We start from the raw sequence: 19290 nt of genomic DNA, 5'->3' as shown, positions 1-19290 counted from the left end.
AGCGTTAGGCTTCTAATCATGAGGCGCAATCCACTAGGGTTTCGAATTCCTCTGAAGAGAAAGGTCGGAATTTTAATTGTCCTTTCTATGTTCGTGTTCCTGTAGTGTTTGTAATACTTCGAAAGGACATGAGGTGCCAGTGGCGAACAATACTCCGGTTGGGGCGATTTGTTTAAACAAAATTGTGAAAGCAGGAAACTCCCATTACAGCTACTTGGGTTCAAATCCCGTCATGGTAATTATTAATTTTTCTGAATGGGAAGATAATATTTATGTAATTCGTATCGTAATTATGTTATTCCTTTATTATTATTATTATTATTATTATTATTATTATTATTATTATTATTATTATTATTATTATTATTATTATTATTACCACAATGGAAAGAAAAAGTAACACAGTCGAAGGTATTCATATGAACAGAAAAGATGTAGAGTATGTCAGATGTTTCTTAGGTTTACACATGAATGCAACAATATTATTACGTTTATGGATTTGCACATGGAGTTATCATTTTATGACAAGAAATGGAATATAAATATTTGTTAGCTGATAACTGAAATACATTTTGTTTCGCCCTTTTTCTAAGTAGAAAGGTGAGGTGACATCTTAAATAGGATCATTCTCGTGACTATTGATCCCTATTGTAAGTTCGATCACTATTTGCAATTTGTGCACAGCTAGGAACAATTCCTTTTATCTCGTTTTTGGCTCATACTACTGCAGTAAGGACGTGTTTAGCCCTTATGTGTTCGTCAATTCTTGTCCAAACACTTACTTGTCAGACAGTTACGAAGGTTGATACGAATGACGCAATTTTGTGTTGTTGGTATTTCACCTCTTAAGGAAGTTGCTCCAGCTCTTAGACCCAGAGAAACTGAATATTTTTCATGTTAGTATACATCAGAAGTATCAGTTTTGTAGATTATAAAAATTTCCTGAATTGCCACTGCCGGAATCGAACTCGCGTCCCCAACATTATGAAACGAACGCTTAAGCCTCTACTCTAACGCATCACTGTTCTGAGAGAAGGAAAAGATGGAGCTGCAGTGAATTCAGTAATTACACTCTTTTACGATTCCAGTGTAATAATGCTGAAATTTTCTGATTTCAGTCATGATAAAATAGTAAAGTATTATCCACAAAGAATTGTCCAGAGACGTCAACTTTAAATTAACGACTCATATGTACGGAGGTGCTGTCGTATGTTCTCGCCTCGGGCCCTGATTTTTCACGGCACGGTATTGGACAGATAGTTATATTGATTGGAATCTGGTGTTTCAGGACACTGGATATACGGCAGCTCGACACTGGCGCGGTGGCTCAGTGGTAGACCGTTCATTTCTGGTGCTTGTGGTCCCGGGTTCAAACCCTGCTCCCGCTAAGTGAACTTTGTGGTGGACAAAAACCGTGTGCGTGGGTTTTCTGAGGCTTCTCCCGTTTCCTCACACTTTCTTAATTCCACCATTTCATTCATTTCTCATAATCCCTGTCTCCTTTAGCCTAACCGGCATAACCGTGGGACGTGAAACTCAAAGATTTCATTCATTTCAAAATAAACTCAACAAAAAATGCAGTGCTTCACATCATATATCCATATATGCTTACTATACGCTTCATAATAATTGCTGAAGCTTGTTTATTATATGGAGCGCTTAGAGCACAAGGCAATCAACCCATAAAATTATGATAAAGATAGACATAGAATTTGTAATGTAAGCTTCTGTATGTTGGTCTACGTACCTTGATTTGAAACTTTAAAATGTCATGCGTTTTTACACTGAAAAGTATCGATAATTCAACAAGGAAATAATTAGAAGAACATAGACTGAAAGTATTTGAGAACAGGATCCTGAGAAGAATATTTGGACCCAAGAGGAACGAGAATGGGGAATGGCGGAAGCTTCATAACGAGGAACTACATAGCTTATACGGTTTACCCAACATTGTTAGGGTCGTCAAGTCTAGGAGGCTTAGGTGGGCAGGTCATGTAGCTAGAATGGAAGAAAGTAGAAACGCTTTCAAAGTCTTGACTGGTAGACCCATAGGAAAACGACCATTAGGAAGACCTAGACGCAGATGGGAGGACAATATTAAGATGGATCTTGCAGAGATAGGAATACAAAGTAGAAACTGGATGCAATTAGCTAAGGATAGAAGTCAGTGGAGAGCTTTTGTGAACGCGGCACTGAACCTCCGGGTTCCATAGGCCATAGAGTTAGTTAGTTAGTTAATAATTAGACAATGATAATTTAATTGAAGTTCATCGTAATTTTGCCCATGACAAACACTTTACTATTATATTGTAAAGGTCAGATCCATCATTATTGAAACAGAGCGTTACTTGATGGATTGACCGTAGAAATTCAAACTACGATTAGTTAGAATTTGACAACCTGATTTTATTACAAGTATAAACTCTGTAGTCTGTAGAAACGAGGACGTGGATCATGTGTCAGAGTTGATGACGATGTGGTTTAGTGGGTCATGGTGAGTGGTGGGTCGGAGTGGGTCATGGTGGGTAGTGGGTCAGAGTGGACCAAGGTAGGTTGTGGATCATGGGTCAGAGTGGGTCGCGGTGGGTGGAGGGTCAAGTTTTCATTGACCTACGCCATCTCTGATCATATCGGTAAAACCAAACCAAACAAAGAGCAATATATTATTACACAAAACTTTCAACATCTTAGCTATTCATGACAAACTATTGCATGTATATCCAACTCTAGTATATCCAAAAAACATCATTTGTCTTATTTTGCCGAAGTACGTCATGACTTTTCCGACAACCTGATACATTAAATGTTGTTAATACACAAAGTTCATCAATCTCATCACTTATTCACTTATTCTCTTATGATCATCACAACCTTTAGGGCACTTCCCGTAGATATAGAAAGATAAAATGTGGTATCCGGGCTTGGTGTAGCGTGCAAGTAAACAAATGAAAAACAACAGGATAATATTTCCCTCCTCCAAACCCCTAAGTGGAGTGTGTTGATTATTCAACAAAAAGACTTGAAATCTAATCAGAAAATTCATAAAAATATAAAATAAGTAGCCAAGTATCGACTTTGCAATGATAATAATAATAATAGTAATAATAATAATAATAATAATAATAATAATAATAATAATAATAATAATAATAATAATAATGGAATAATTAAGAAAAAAATATTGTCACGACGCAGGGGGACAGGGGGGGCACTGCACCCAGGGAAGCTCCCCGCCGTTCGAGGTTTTCTTATTTTAAGACAAAATTGTCTTACTCCATAGACGATACGAAAATTAAATTATAAGTGAAGCATCAAACAGGTTCACTACATTACTTAAAAAGAACAGCACACTAAAAGTAAATAAAACAATAATGACTCCTGGTCCCATTTCAGTAAAAAAAATGTCTATTATTAGTGGCAATAGAAGTAATATATATTCGTATATTATTGTCAGATTTGTCAATATTGTCCCCTTAATTAATTTGTTGTGTATGGAACGGGCCCAGAGGCGTAACTAAGGACCCTGCAGACCTTGGTGTGCGGGAGATTTCAAGAATTTCAGATATCCTCTGATCTTATTGGCCGATACAGATATGACATCAGGAGTCATGACCTACACTGAGAAAAATGATTGGGTTGAAACGTGACCATGCGGTGTGGTTAAAAAGATTTAAACCAAATTGGGTATTTTAGGAACGATGGGTGGTCACTTGCAACCCAACTGCATTAACCGTTGGGTCAACAAAATGACTATATGTCACCGTAGAGTATTCTAAACCAACACTTGAGTCATACCTGGTTAACGGAAAGTGTCATGATACGTGAAACATATAGTCTAATCGAAGCTGATTTAAGTGGACTATTAAGTACTACAAAAATTACAACACATGTTTATTATTTACTGTCTATTCAGTCAAAATTATACAGAGTTATATCTTGACAGAGCACGATTACAATAGCAATGTTAGCTCCGGTCCAAGCGGAAGGCTACGAAGGAAGAAAGTAGTGCCAAAAAGGAAAAAAATCATTGCATCGAAACCATAATGCATGAATAGCAGTGCTGTAATCTTTTTTCCTACGTCCTAGCATATAAGAATAACAGATGGCGCCACCGTTACTGTGTAACTATTGTCAGACTGTTCACAAGTTTAAGAAACAATTATTTTGGCCAATTACAGAAAACATAGAATGTTATTTGTTGCTTTGCAAAATGTCAAATATACTGCGAAAAGCTTTGAAATAACTACTTACTGGCTATGAGAAATGAAAATATTCACAGGCAGTACGTAATTATTTCTGATATACTCGGAAGGCGATATCGTTGGTGTTGGAACTGGCCACCTGGAATCTCTAACCAGGTAAAAAAATAGGGTATTCGTAGCTGGCGAAGAAAAATAACCAAGTCATTTAGTGTGTCCATCCCCAATTGTTATTTTATTCGCGATCTTCGTACATACGGTTGGAATACTTGCCTCTTTGGGGTTTAGGAAACAACCGTCGAATTGTATTTGCATACCTACACGGAGGTTGACACTTTGATTTGGTCTGAACTGTTGACAACCTTGCTATTCTCTCGGCTTACGATTTATTTTGATACTCTCCTCTTCGGAGGTAGAGGTACCTGAAGGAAATAAAAAAAAAAAAATAGTTGACGACTTTGGCACTTATACCGGTGAACGATTACTTTCGTGCTCCCTCTCTGGAGGAAAGAGCACTTTAATAAACTCTAAACTTAGAGCTTTGCTCTAACACCAGAATATACACAGGGGCCGTCACTACCCCTTTTGTGGTAAGCTGGCGCCATCTCCCACCTTAGTAATAAAGATGGCTTCTCAGAAGCCAGCAGCAAGATCAGATAAAAAAGTACAATCACCCCGGATTCCAGGTCTCAGGGGAAAAATAACAAAACCAACGTACAAACCGGAAGATTTTCTAGTGCCTTTAGGCAAAAAGAAACAAGCAGCCGCCCCAGCGAAATTAAAATCCACTGCACTTAAGCAGTCCAGCGCTTCACAACCATCCGCTTCGAGTAAGCCTGAAGACATGGACTTCACGGTAGTAGGAACGCTGAAGCGACGAAGGTCGTCTTTAGCAAACACCAAGACAGAACACCTCACTAATAGTGTCTCCGAATATCCACCTCTTCCACTCAGTAATAAGTTCGAGGTTTTGGCCCCAGCACAATCAGATAATGCTAGTACTAGCACTAGCACTAAAACTGCAACAACAAGTCAGCCACACAGTGTCAAGCCTCCTCCGATTTTCATCTACGGAATTAACAACACCTATACATTTATTAAGACCTTGTCCCGAGCATTGAAGGAGCCCCCTCTAGCTCAGCCAACTAAGGAGCGCATTCGGATTCAAGCGGCAAACAAAGATGACTACAATTCTATCAAGGCTTACTGCGATCAAACGAAAACTGAGTATGCCACAGGGGTAGCAAAAAACGAAAGGCCTATTAAGGTGGTTGTGCGAAAGCTGCCTATTGACACTGACTTAGACGATCTGAAGGATGAATTTATCCGACTGGGCTACAAACCAACAAGCGTTCATCAAATGTCTCGCAAAAGCAAGACAGATAACAAGAAAATTATGATGCCACTGTTTTTGATTGCTCTGGAACGAAGTGCAGCTATTAAAGAGATCTATGCTATCAACAACCTACTTCATTACAAGGTCCAAATCGAACCATATAAGCCTCCCTCGGTGCTACAGTGTTACAGATGCCAACGCTTGGGGCATTCACAGGACACCTGCCAAGCGCATCCACGCTGTCTCAAATGTGGGCAATTTCATTTTACCCAGTCCTGCAGTAAATCCGACTCCTCCACACCCGCCACTTGCGCAAATTGTAAGGGAGATCACCCGGCAAATTACCGTGGATGTCCCGTATTCAAATCCTATTCTGAGGCTCTTAAATTGCCGGCACAACAACCAAGAAAACTTCAAGATAAAGCGGAGAAAACTGTCAACAAGCCAGCAGCAGAGACAATTCCCGATCCCACTATTATTAATGTCCAACCTATGGCTACGGACAATGAAGACGCTGAAGCCCCTCCTGCTTCCCACATCCAACCAGCATCTGCCGAAAAACAGGATAGCCCCAAAGAAGACCTGAACCTAAAGTCTATTCTTTCATTCCTCAAGGGGTTACATTTCCACAAAATCATAACGCATATTAAACGTGGTATTACCCGTTTCCGTCAAGCAGCAGATTCAGCTTCCAAGGCTGCAGCAGTAATAGAAACAATAGCAGAAATGGTTGACGATGGCTGTTTCTAACTCCAGCGTCCTACATCATACACTTATCCTTGCTACATGGAATGCAGATGGTCTCGAGGGGCAGAAACAAATGCTAATTAGATTTCTTACACACCATAGAGTTGATGTCATGTTTGTACAAGAAACACACTTTACTGCTCGGATCACTACTTGGCGACTACCCAATTATATTGTATATCGGCAGGATAGAGTCGGCAGACAGAAAGGAGGATTACTACTTATAATCAAAAAGGCTTTCCCAGTCAGGTTGGTTACAATACCACCCCTACTTACTTTGGAGGCACTTGCTGTTGAGCTAATAACTCCAGGCGTTCCATTAATATTGGTTACCGGGTACAGGTCCCCGGCCACACAACTAGAGCCCACAGACTTCGATATCATCGCAAACTTAGGGCCAAAGGTCATTTTAGCTGGAGATCTTAATGCTAAACATGGAGAATGGAACTCAATTAAACCTAACGACGCTGGAGACGATTTACACCAATACCTCCTCACGTCCAACTTCAACATCAGTGCTCCGCCAGACCCAACTCATTATCCAAAGTTCGGCGGACAACCCGATGTGCTTGACGTCGCTCTTTGTAAAGACGTATCCTTTACTGTCCATCCTTATGTCATCTCAGATTTAGACTCTGACCATGATCCAGTCATTTTTCACGTATCACACCGCAGCATTGCCCATTCTGCCCCTATTTTTAAGCAAATAGAAACCGATTGGGATATCTTTAAACAAAAACTAAACACTATGATAGATCTCCGAGATCGGCCAGCTACCATTGAGGACATCGACCAAGCGGTTTCTCACATCACATTAGCACTTCGAACAGCAGAGGCAGCGAGCTCCACTACCAAAATCTCTCCAACACACACGGGACAATGTGACAGTCTACATCTGCAGATCTATCTCCATTTAAAACGTTGGGCTAGACGCCGATGGCAGCATACACTACATCCAGCATACAAAACATTATGGAATAAACTGCGTGCGAAACTCAAGATGCTCACACAGCGACAAAATCAACAGTACTGGGAAGATACCTTTCGAAATATCACACCAAATGATAGAAAAATATGGACATTCTCTAAATCCTTTCAGCGTGCTACAAATGCTTCCAGAGCTAGAGTTATTCAAGGCCAACAAGGACTGACTCAAGACCCACAGTCACAAGCGGATATTTTCGCTGACTCCCTGGAAGAACAGTTCCAGCCTAACAGATCACGTCTTGATCCCTATCTCAAACAGCACATCCGAACCACACTACATAGCCTAACTACACAAAACCCTATACATGACATCATCTTAGTTACACCTCGAGAAATAGAAAGACATATCAAATGTCTGCCGGAGAAGACAGCATCCGGACCCGACAGAATTCGATCTGATATCTTAAAACATCCAACCAGAAAACTACTGGTCTTCCTAACCTATTTATTTAATGCCATCTTTCACTTATGCTATTTCCCGAAGACCTGGAAGGAAGCTCGTATTATCACCATCCCCAAGCCCGGGAAGAATCCACTTCTCCCGGAAAACTATAGGCCAATAAGTCTTCTGTCACACCTAAGTAAACTCTTTGAACGTGTGTTTCTCTGGAGGCTGAAACAGCATGTAGCTACTAGAGACCTTCTACCATTTCATCAGTTCGGGTTTCGTGCACAACATAGCACTACTACACAACTCGTTCGAGTAGTGGATCATTTAACAGTGGCTTTCAACAGAAAACAACACACCCTTGGGGTCTATCTGGATGTCTCAAAAGCCTTTGATAAAGTATGGTTAGCTGGACTTTTATATAAACTATACACGCAAGGTTTTTCAGATCGTCTTCTGCATTTACTGCGTTCCTACCTCATTGGCAGAAAATTCCATGTGTCTGTTGACGGAGTTAAATCCACGTCTAGACCTATTAAAGCAGGTGTTCCACAAGGCGCTGTACTTTCACCGCTTTTATATAATCTGTACACAGCAGATATCCCGACCTTACCCCATTGCTTTGTTGCAACATACGCCGACGATACTGCCTTTTTCACGACCAGTAGCTCACTTGCACAGTGTTACATATACATGCAACGCCAACTCATAGGTTTTCAAGAATGGGCAAGACGTTGGAGAATCAAAATAAATGCAGACAAAAGCTGTGCTGTCATCCATAGTCGGAGACGCATCCGCGTCCATCGAAATCTAACCTATGAGAACACACGCATTCCTCATGCTACGCACGCAAAATATTTGGGTGTAACTTTAGATCGTGGTCTAACGTTTGCCGCACACATCAGAGACATAAAACAGAGAGCATTACGAAAAATCTCAGCGTTGTACCCCATCTTGCGCTGTAGCTCCCTTTCTCATGAGGTCCGAGCTCACATCTTCAAAATGATAATCCTGTCTACCATCTCTTATGCATGCCCTGCCTGGCAACATGCTTCACATAGTCACGTACAAACTCTCGAAAGTGTGCAAACTCGAGCTGGTCGTATAATCACTGGTCACGATAAATATACACGAAACAGCCAGATCCTGGAAGACTTAGAGCTACCCACTGTCAGAGACGTACTACGGCATCTCCACAATAAGTTCTGGCGTACTTTACCCAGACATATAAATCCAGCTATAGCTAATATCGGCACCGAATGCGCACTGCGGAACGTCCATCGAACACCACGCATTTAAAATCTCTCCAGGACTGGTAAAGAATTCATAATCAGCTACTCTGCGACAGTTGCAGATGTAGTCTCCCATACATACCAAAACAATAGTAACATCCAACAAACCACCAGCACATCTTGATATATTCTTGATAACATATTCCTCATGGAGTCAGGGGCTCTGGCCCGATACTCTATACATAACCACAAAATGACCGTGACCGTGACCGTGACCGTGGTGTTGAATAAAATCCCAAGTAACACGCTAAAGTGGTAATCATTTTATATTGTGTAGTGTTGGGTAACCTTTGTAACCAACTCATGGTTTGTTAAATCCCGTAACGGTTAATGTGACCTTTACTCTTTTAACCCATTATTTCGTTATATTTTAACTCAACCATGGTCAATTTTATCTCATTGGTGGGTTATTTACACTCCCCTTCTCCAAGCGACCCCACACTGTGGTCATTTCTTACCCCATGTTTATTTACTTTTAACTACACTTTTGGTCAAACGCATTATCGGGTTAATGGAATTTACACTTTGTTGGGTCATATTGTACACCAAGTTGGGTTAAACGTATTAACCGGTTAAGCGATTTTAAACCAATTGGGTCGTTGGGTTGGACTCCTATATTTAACTACACGTTGGGTTGAATTTATTTCAACCCAATTTAACTAAACGCTTTGACCCTATTTGGGTCGGAGCAGTTTTAGCCACGTGGTTGGGTTAAAATATGCACCAATAGGGTCAATTTCAATCCAATCATTTTTCTCAGTGTACATATAGCTGAAATTAAGACCGAATGCTGTCGGCCCTTGTGGCTGAGTGTTCTAGGGCAACGTTCTAGTAATGAAAATAGTTTCTGGCGTGAGTTCCAACCTTGCCCAAGGATTTTTTAAATTTTCGTAACACTTTTTTCATTAAAATAAGCTTGCAGTTTTACAATACGGATCCATAGTAATAATAATAATAATAATAATAATAATAATAATAATAATAATAATAATAATAATAATAATAATAAGAACGTGTTAGAAGCCCCACAGGAGTTGGTTAAGTTCTGTTCTCTTGCCCAATTTTTTTCCGTACATTTTACAATATCAACTTCAAACAGCTGACTAGAATAGCTCGCGAATACTGAAACTTTTGGAATCGGCGTAAATGCTGCTGGCTCTCCTTCTTTGGGAATTAGAAGTTACGATGAGGAAGAATAGTAGTAATGTAAATCGGGAGCAGTTAAAAATGATGAGGCAGCCTCAATTTGAAGAACATTTTGTGATATTTTCCTCATTGACGAAGTTCTATATAACTTGCTTTTGAGTTAAAGAAGGATTTTTTTTTTTTTAGAGAGACAGGTTTGTTTAGAATCTTTATTGTCATTCAACGTGTGGAAATAAGAAGAACTGCCACTAGAGGGTTTCGCCCTCTCTCTTGGCCTGGGATGTGGGAGCATCAATTATTTTTGATTGCATTTTAGTTGGGTAGTGAGCTGTCAAAGGAAAATTTTTGTAAGTAACAATATACAAAAAGAAAATGGTGCAAACATATATACGTACATTAATATAATCGAATATATAAAAAATAATAATATGACATTATGAGCAGTAATAATATCTAAACTAATACATAAATAGTAGAAGAGAATATGTGCATAAAATAAATAAGAGGTGCAGAGAAAGCAACAAAAGAAATGAATAGTCAAAATATGTGTATACAAAAGTTGTAATGAATATAAGCGCATTGTAAGGGAAGATTGTTATGCTTATGATAATGAATGCAGTGCACATCACATCACAACACAATGAAACAAGTTAGTGAGACGAATGCTGGTTATTCTTCTGTCTTGGGGCGACTCAAGACTGATGTGAAACAGGGGGAAGCCCTTATTAGTGTTGTGGGAGACAGTGCTATAATGGTAAGAGATGAGGGATGTCGTCATGGATGAGCTGTCGTCGGAAAAATCTTGCATGATGATGATCATCTGGAAATTGTCGAGCATAAATGGAAAGGAGGATGCTGAGAGGTGTATAGCAATATCGGTACTGAGAGTCTTGTTCCAAGTCTGTGAATATGGTGTCGAGAAATATATCTTTATATGAATGAAGACATTTAGCTATAAATTTTTGGCGTAAGAGAGCTATGTGGTGGACAAGCGGAGGAAAATCAATCTTATTATAAAGGTCGTCATTGGGGTACGGTAGTTTTATGCGAAATGCGAGTCTGATAGCATGACGTTCAAGAATTTCTAATCTATTGTAAAACTTCTGCGGAGCAGAGCACCAGGCTATATGACCGAAAGTAAGGACACTACGCATAAAGGCTTTGTAAGTATTTAGTAATAATTTAGAGTTTAAACCCCAGTTTTGACCCACAAGACGACGTAGAAGCTGTAATCGGTTTTTTGCTTTTACAACAAGTTTCTGGAGTTGGGCTGTCCACCGCAATTTATCATCGAAAACAATACCTAAATATGTAACAGTTTTAGTAGGTTGTAAATGATGATCGCCAACACGTATCCGTAGCAAATTTGGATTTCGATGAACCCTGCTGCGGCGGTTGGGTGGTAAAATGACTATAGCCTGTGTTTTGTCTTCGTTAACAGTGAGTCTCCATTTATCGCACCAGTGAAGAAATGCTGTAATTGTAACCTGTAAGTGGACGTTAATCTGCTGGATTGTTTTACCAAGAGTGAGAAAAGCGGTATCATCCGCATATTGGAATAAATATGTATTAGGTGCTGGAGATGGCAAATCCGAGGCATAGAGGATGTAAAGAAGAGGTGATAAGCTTGAACCCTGTGGTACACCGGTGAATGGAAATATAGGATGTAATAGAGTGCCGTTGATGTTCACATAGGCAATACGGTTGAGTATAAAGGAATATATAACTCGGAGATAAGTGAGAGGAATTCTTAGTTTCAAAAGTTTATAAAATAAGCCGTAATGCCAAATGCGGTCAAACGCTTTCTCCAGATCCATAAGTATGAGACAAGACGGTAGTGCTTTGTTATAATGATTTGTAATAATAGTGGTAAGGCGAAGTAATTGGTCATTAATACTATATAGCGGCCGGAATCCTGTTTGGTGAGAAGGTAGAAGGTTATGCTCATTAAGGTATGGATGGAGACGGTGTACTAGGATTTTTTCAAATAGTTTACCTAACGTAGATGTTAATTGTATGGGTCGATACGATATCACGGAGTGAGGTGGTTTGTTTGGTTTTAAAAACATACAAACTTTAGACATCTTCCAGTCCTGCGGATAATAGCCAGTTCGTAGAATAAACGTATAAATTGTTGCTAAGAAGACAAAAAATTTTACTGAGCATTCTTTAAGAATTCTGTAAGATATAGAATCAAATCCAGGAGCAGTATTACGTTTACGTTTAAGAGCTCCACGTATTTCATCAGAAGTAATCTCCTGAGTCAAAGGGTTAGAGTTATCTAACTCATGCGATGTAGAAGGTTGGAGCAATCGGTTAAGCGCTGGCTCAGATAGCCGGGGACTTAAATGGTGTGTGGATAGAGGCGGTGTAAAGACTGCTTGCAAATGAGATGCAAAAGCATCAGCTTTTGCTTGATCTGTCTGCAAAAGATGATCGTCCTGTACCAGAGGGTAAGTAGTACCAACTTTCTGTCCAGTCAATAGATTAAATTGTTTCCAGTATTTTGTAGGGTGCGTTTCCGTGTTCAACTTGTTGCACACTTTACTCCAACTAAGTCTTTTATGGGCAACAATGTAGTTGTGAACTGTGCGTTGCCAACGACGCGCTTGAGCTAAATATTCAAGGTTTCGTGTCCTCTCGTATTCACGAAAATACTGCCTGGATTTTCTTACAAGTGTGAGGTACTGAGGTGGTAATATTGGTTGATACGTTTTACCATGGTAGGTAGGGATATTCTTGTTAGCACTGTCAACAAGTGCAGTGGTTATGTTATGAACGGCGTTGTTGAGATCAATTTCAGATGTTGGTGGTTCCATCTGATCCAACGCGATATTAATATCAGTTCTATACTGCTCCCAGTTAGCTTTATCGTACAAGAGAATATTTCTTGTGAATGATGGAGACGATTGTTGGCGTGCATGATTGATTTGGACCTTTATTGGTAGGTGGTCACTACCGATACAATCAAGAACAGTTACAGTGACTTTAGCAACTAATGAAGCTGTGCTAATAAGAACATCAGGAGTAGTTTGACTACTGGGCCTGGTGTGTCTGGGGAGATTGTATATATGTCCATGCAAACCTAGCGATATATAATCAGAAAACTGAGTTTTATCTCTATCGGAGCGACTGTGAATATTCAGATCTGCTAAGATTAAAAGATGACGATACTGAGAAAACAAGTATCGAAAGAATTCTAGTGGAAGTATATGTCCTGGACGGACATAGATCGTAGCCACAGTTAGAGCCAAGTTTGATAGATATATTGTCGTCACTAAGTGCTCGGGTAATGGAACATACGTTGGTACGGAGTGATGTCGATAAGGAAGTTTATTCCGTATTCCAATTGCTACGCCGCCTTGTGCTCTGGCGTTAGTGTCTCTGTAATCATGCCGCACAAACTGGTACCTGGGAAAGCGTATGGATTGTGGAGGTTTAAGAGCTGTCTCATTCAATGCAAATATATCGACCTGCTCTTCTAGAAGTAGTTGCTCAAATAGTATTCGATGTTGAGTTAGAGATCGAATATTCATAAAAAGAATAGTAAGACCCATACTGAAACAGAAGGATTGGGTTTTAAACTGCAGTATCGCGTGGTGCAATATGAAAGTGAACAAAGGGACCAGAATACGTGGCATATAGATTAACTTGGAAAATAACAGAGGCTGCTGCAATAACATGGTCGAGAATAAGCTGACGTTGGAATGGAAAAATGTTTTGCAAAATAAGAGTGATATATCGCAAGAAGTTTTCCACAGTGATAGGTGAAGCAATAGATTGTGAGAATGGGACTGAAGCATCCGTTGTACGGAGCGGAACTGTCATTTCTGGTTGCTTTGGATCAGGTGCCGGCTTAGATTTGCATTTGTAACTGTAAGTTGGATGCGTTGTGCTTGAACATGTGGAACAATGTGGCTGCTTTCCTGTATTCGGGCACTCCTTGGTTTCATGTTGTCCTGCACAATACCCACATTTGGGAACATTTGGGCATTTTGACGTGATGTGCGCATTATAAGTTTGACATTTCTCACATCTAACTGGGAGAGGTGAGGTAGTACGTGATGGCTCTACACGGTGTCGTTTTTTGAAGATGAAAGCTCCCTCTTGCAACAAGGTGTCAATAGAATTCTGGGACGTGGTTAAGACACGAACCATGTATGTAGCACCATTGTTATTTTTAATGCGAATGCATTTCGCTACATCAACGCCTTCTGCTTTAAGTTCCTCGAGAACTTCATCATCCGTTATTTCTGGCGAAACGCCTCGAATAACCACAGACATCATCGGTGTGCGAGGTGGTGGTGGATTTTGCTTTACTTTATCAGTCAGATTCGAAAGCTTGGCATTTTTACCAAATATTTCATAACTGGCTTTGTTACGGAGTGTTATGCCGAATTTTTCGTCATCTGACTTTATGATAACACCATTCTTGGTGAAAATAATTTGCTTTACACTAGCCCGCGGGAAGTACTTCATGATTTGATTGAAAATGTGACGACTATTGCTGTATTTGGCGTCATAATTGGTTAACAGAAATGAATAAATCTTCGGGCGGGTCGGTGATGCAATATAGATAGGAGGTGTTACTGAAGTGGACGGTGTAGGCTCTGGCGGATCGGTGGTAATCTGCATTTCTTCCGTACGGTCTGGTGGTTTCTGTATATAAGTAGGTTAACGGGATCGAGAGCGTTTATCGACAGATTCAGCACTACTTTCAGACAACGGTCGACCGCGTCGATTTCTGCGAGGATCCCTCCCAGGATCGTCCGAGGGGTTGCAGGTTGGAGGTACAACTATCCCCGGTAATCGATGCATGATCCAAGAGGATCAAGGCAATGAAAACAATAGGTGTTCACAAATAATTGGTAGATAGGTACTACAAAACACAAAAGAGTTGGTCAGAGTATGAATTAAAACAATGACCTTCAAAATTTAAAGTAAAACCCTTCAGAAGATGAAGACCTTCTGTCTGCCTTCTAAGTAGCGTATCTGTACCGATCTCCCAAGTACGTCTGCAATACTTGTTCACAGCTTAGTACAGTAACTAACTACAAGAGAAGTTAGGTTTGAAGTCAATGGTGAAGGAAATCTCGAGTGAGTCATTGTGGCTTTCATAAGGAACGTCTTCTCATGCGAGCATTATTAGTTTGTATAGTCTTACATGCGACGATTTTAACTACCGGAAAGTTTAGATAAAAGGATAAGTGACGCGGTGGGTAAGTGGTTAGCGTATTGAACTACTGTTCGGCGCACCCGGGTTCGAATCCCGGCCAGGTTGAAACTTTTTCAAATGTTTCAATTTCAATACATAGTGTGACACGAAAGATCCTCTCTCCTCCAGAAAGGAAAAGATGTTGGAATGAGGAGAATTGAAGAAAATCTATCAATGAAATCAATCATTTCCTAACTTATTTCCAGCAGTTGTTCTAGATTTGATATTTTCAGCTATTTTCAAGCATTTCCTGATAAATGCGTGGTCAGTATTTTTATTTCTCTAAACATACGGCATATAAAGAAATAATACATTACATACACAGCAATATTAAGATAGATAATTGGTGTTCTTTGGAAAACACGACCCGAACCACAGAGATTCATCTTAGAATGGAGAACTGTTTCGTTAGTCACCTACTTTACAATTTTACCTGGATAAACATCTCGATCAGGGCTTCCAACTGTTGCGAGTGTCGAGAAAAGTTAGGTGTAAGTTGGGTTGCATCTGTCTAGTCGTTCTCACAACTGCAAATGACCTGGACCCCAAGTAGTGGAATTAGAGCACTTAGGGGGAGATACTTTTGTGGTTGGGTGTACACTCTTCATCTTAAGAGTATAATAATGTAATATGAAACAAAAGGCTCTATTTACTGAGAAGTTACTGTATTGGTTATAGTATATAGAAGTGTCATAATATGCAGAACTACCCCTTAAAATATACATTCATGTAAAACTTAAAAGCTAATAAAATTTTTAATTATAGTCCATTTTTTAATGTCTAATTCAGAGTACGGACTAGGACGTGTTACTCTTAGTGATAAACTAATTTGAGCTACTAAGGAATCAGCAAGAAAATAGTTTATTAACTTTGCTTTTGTTTATATCAGGGAATGAAAGAAATTATTTATACTCGAATAATTTATTTTATAATGAGTATTTTACACACACACTTACAGAGAGAGAGAGAGGGGGGAGGGAGGGAGAGAGGGAGATGTGAAATAAGTATATAATAACAAGAAATATTGGAAACAAGGTTACATATAAGCCTACATAATACGAGGTGTGTTCAAAAGTATCGAACCTTATTTTTTCCCATGTAAACCGATGACGAGAGTGTTGCTTTCTTCAGTGTAGATGTAGAGGGGACACTCATGGACAGTCGTGAATTTTTTCCCGCCAGCAGGTAGCGTCAGTTACTGGCAGTCGGCCAACGAGGGAAGACGTCTAGTAAGCGGCTGTCGGATTGTAAGTTTTTTTTTTTTTTTTTTTTTTTTGGTAAAATGACAGAAATGTTTTAGCAGTGATATTGTATCAGATTTTGTCAAAAGTTCGGCAATATCCAAGTGGAAACCATCCAATCGGATCGGTACATTCAATTTTGAACGAAAATTTGAGCATGAAGAGAGTGTCTGCGAAATTTGATTGAGGTTTTCATCGCCAAACATAACATTCCTGTGGGTCGTCAGTCTCCCTACTCACCCAACATGTCCCCGCGTGCCTTTTGGTTGTTTCCCAAGTTGAAAATGCCACTAAAAGGGACCCGATTTGAGTCAAGAGAAGACATACGGAATGCGAGGGCACGGTTGCTCAATATTCCAAAAACTGCGTTCTTGAAGTGTTTTCAACATTGGCAGGAGCGCTTGAAGAAGCATGTATGTTACCAAGGAGACTACTTTGAAAGAGATTAGTGTTTTGGATTTCCAAATTAACTAATGCATTTTCTCAACCAAAGGTTTGATACATTTTGAGCACACCTCGTATGTCAATGTACATTTTCATAAGTGAAATACAAGTTCATAAACATAAACAATAATAAGCATCAGTAATTACAAGCAAAGCCAGGCCCAAGTACATGATTCAATCTGATACAACACCAATATTAAAAATCATGCATTACAGGTGTATAAACTAAACTAAGTGACGTACAGAAATTAATCGTTCTCTTCTTTACGTTAATCCATAGTTAACATCTACATATTTCAAAAACAGGCAAATTTTACATTTAAAATGTCTCTGAATTTGAGATTTGTTATATCAAATCAATTGAACTTTAATTAAATTTATATTCTAGTGCGGTTAATTGACATTATTTAAAGGACAAGTAAAAAAGTCTTGCAAAATCATTTAATTCATTAAATAAAGGACATTTTTAAAAGAAATCACCAATCCAAACGCTTAAATTTGCTGCTATTTGTGATAGGGTACAGCGGGGTAATTTGAATAGGCGGGGAATTTGAATAATGTTAAGCATTTTGCCAGCTGGAGTGGAAACGCGGCTCGCCATGTTAGTGAACCTGTGGTGGATTTGTAGGTGGTGGTTTGCTGAAGTCGCTCTCAGAAATACAAACTATTCCTTCGGTTCTGAAGGTTTATACGATTTTTTGTTTGCTGCAAGGTAAGTACGAATGTGTGTATTTTTAGATCGTTATAATTTTCAACGTTGTTTCCTTAAGCTTTCCTTATTATTAACTGGATAAAATGAAACCGCTCTGGATTATAATCGTATCAGTAGCATGTGGGGCATTGATATACTGTACACTGGCGTCAACTAATCAGCAGTTTTCATACCACGTTCTGAATGGAATATTAGTCGACTGCGGGGCAATTTGGATAATTCAAAACGGGGCAATTTGAATAGCAGTGAAATTAGAACTATAGGCCTACTATTTTATATTTGTTTGTCAAAAGCGAAAGCTTCTAGTGTTAACAAGGAAACTGCGAATTCTTATTTTGACTTACTGGGAAAATTAATGAACGAGTATGATCTCCATAAACCATCGTAACCGTATTTATAATATGGAAGAAAGTAATCTTCCTCTAAATAACAGACCCCTAAAATTTTTGCAGAAAAGGGTAGAAAAGAGATAGTAAGTTTAACATCTGTTGAGCGAGGGGAAAATGTAACGGTGATAGCATGTTGCAATGCCAGAAGGTCTTTTATACCTCCTGTAGTAATATTCAAAGGCGTACGCTTAAATCCGGACTTTAAAACCCAAAATCTCACTCACAACTTTTGTCCTTAGAGTTCTACCAAAGTCATGACATCGAAATACTTTACCTACCTCCAGACACAACACACGTATTATAACCACTCGATCGCTCTGTTTTTAAGGTCCTTAAAGCCAATTACCACCAAGAGGCAACTATCTGGATTCACTAAAACCCGAGGTCAGTGATTAGTAAATCTCAGTTCTTCATTTTGTTCTCTGAAGCCTAGAAGTGGACAGCTTCTGTTGGACTGGCAGCTAATGGGTTTTCATGTACTGGTATCTACCCGTTTAGTCCATAAGCTATTGAAGAATTTCAATTCGCCCCTTCGGAAACGTATGGCCTTATTATACATTTTGAGGGGCAGTCTTCTCGGGAAGAAGATCTTAACAGCGCGCCTTCTTCTTCCGGTCATGGCTCTCAAAACTTTGTCCCAACGAAGCCTATAGATGAACCCATACAACAAGTGCTTCCCAGCCCAGAAAAAGTTTGTGTGCAGAAGAGACGTCGGGTCGCAGGAAAATCATGCCACTTCTGAAAATATTCGGGCAATGAGAATAAAACACCTCCGAGGAAAGACGCAAGCATCGGGTGCAACAAAATCCAAAGACACTACAAGAAAGAAGAGTGCTAATACAGAACCTGCCAAGAAAAAAACAAATGAATGCTCGAAAGAAACTGATATCCTCCACCCCTTCCAGTGACGAAAATGTAGGCCTAAGTCTAACAAAGATGGCTGCAGGCAATTTACGTGAAACAAAGAATTGCTGTTTTTGCCTTCTTAATTACTATTCAGAACGTTCTGCTAGAAAGGGAGACTGGATTCGTTGCCAGCCTTGTAAGACATAGTTCTACGAAGTCTGTGTCGGTGCAGAAGGTCGAAAACAGTTTATCTGTTGTCGTTGTCGTTAAATACGAACGATGGAGGATGAATTAACCAATTACGACTCTTTGCCTTAGACAGTGTTCTGAACATTTTTTTTAGTGTAG

The sequence above is a fragment of the Thermobia domestica genome, chromosome 6 (genome assembly GCF_964235325.1).
Source record: "Thermobia domestica chromosome 6, izTheDome1.hap1.1, whole genome shotgun sequence".
Taxonomy (NCBI): domain Eukaryota; kingdom Metazoa; phylum Arthropoda; class Insecta; order Zygentoma; family Lepismatidae; genus Thermobia; species Thermobia domestica.
Note: the sequence above shows the minus strand (reverse complement) of the source record.